The following is an 841-nucleotide window of genomic DNA, read 5'->3' as shown; positions in this document are numbered from 1 at the left end:
TCCAGTCTTAGTGGGTTCAGGAAGTCTGTATTCCATAAGAATTTTAAAATTCTTTCTGCATTTTCCCCTTTTTGATCAGGATCCATCTATTTAATCCTTGACCAAAACCTTCAGTTTATTTCAAACCCCTAGCCAGGCACCATCTAGCTCTTCTGGTCTCATGGCAAAGGAGGCAGTAGTTTATGGAGGCAATTAGACCTGCAGTCCAGTTCCTCCTCCAATTCCTGGGTCTCCTTCTTCCTCTGCTGCACCAGACAAATGGAGACTAATTGTTGTATTTTGGATCACAAGCCTTATCTTTTAGGAAAACAGAATGGATCAAGAAAAATATCAAATAAAGATACCAAGTGCTTTAACTTTGTTTTTCAAATGGGAATGTTATAGCATCAGGGAAGACATTTTTGTCTCCAAGTAACAGAACCTCAACTCAAAATGAGTATTGCAATACTCACACTATTGAAAATACACAGTATTGCAAATGCCTGTTTATTAATACTTGTCTTTTCCACTTATCAATAAGGGATAAGGGAATGTTTCATCCTATAGAACAAGAAAGCCAAAGGTAAGACATTTCTTCTGAGTTGGTTAATTTCTGTTTTGTCATTTTTATGGAAAAAGATGGTAGCCATTCCAAACTTCACACTGTCATACACCTTAATTCACAGTAGTTAAAGGGACTCTTCTTTGCATGTCTTGTTAACAGCTTCAAGATCCTTCCTGATGCTCCCCAGAAGCCCCTTAAACATGCTTCCCAGCACTGCATCACATGCCAGTATCTAAATCAAGCACTGAGGAAGGACCGAGACTACAGTGGTTTCTTTAATCAGTGTTGCATTTACCC

The sequence above is a fragment of the Trichechus manatus genome, unplaced genomic scaffold (genome assembly GCF_000243295.1).
Source record: "Trichechus manatus latirostris isolate Lorelei unplaced genomic scaffold, TriManLat1.0 scaffold00029, whole genome shotgun sequence".
In the NCBI taxonomy this organism is placed as follows: domain Eukaryota; kingdom Metazoa; phylum Chordata; class Mammalia; order Sirenia; family Trichechidae; genus Trichechus; species Trichechus manatus.
This window is presented reverse-complemented; position numbering follows the sequence as displayed.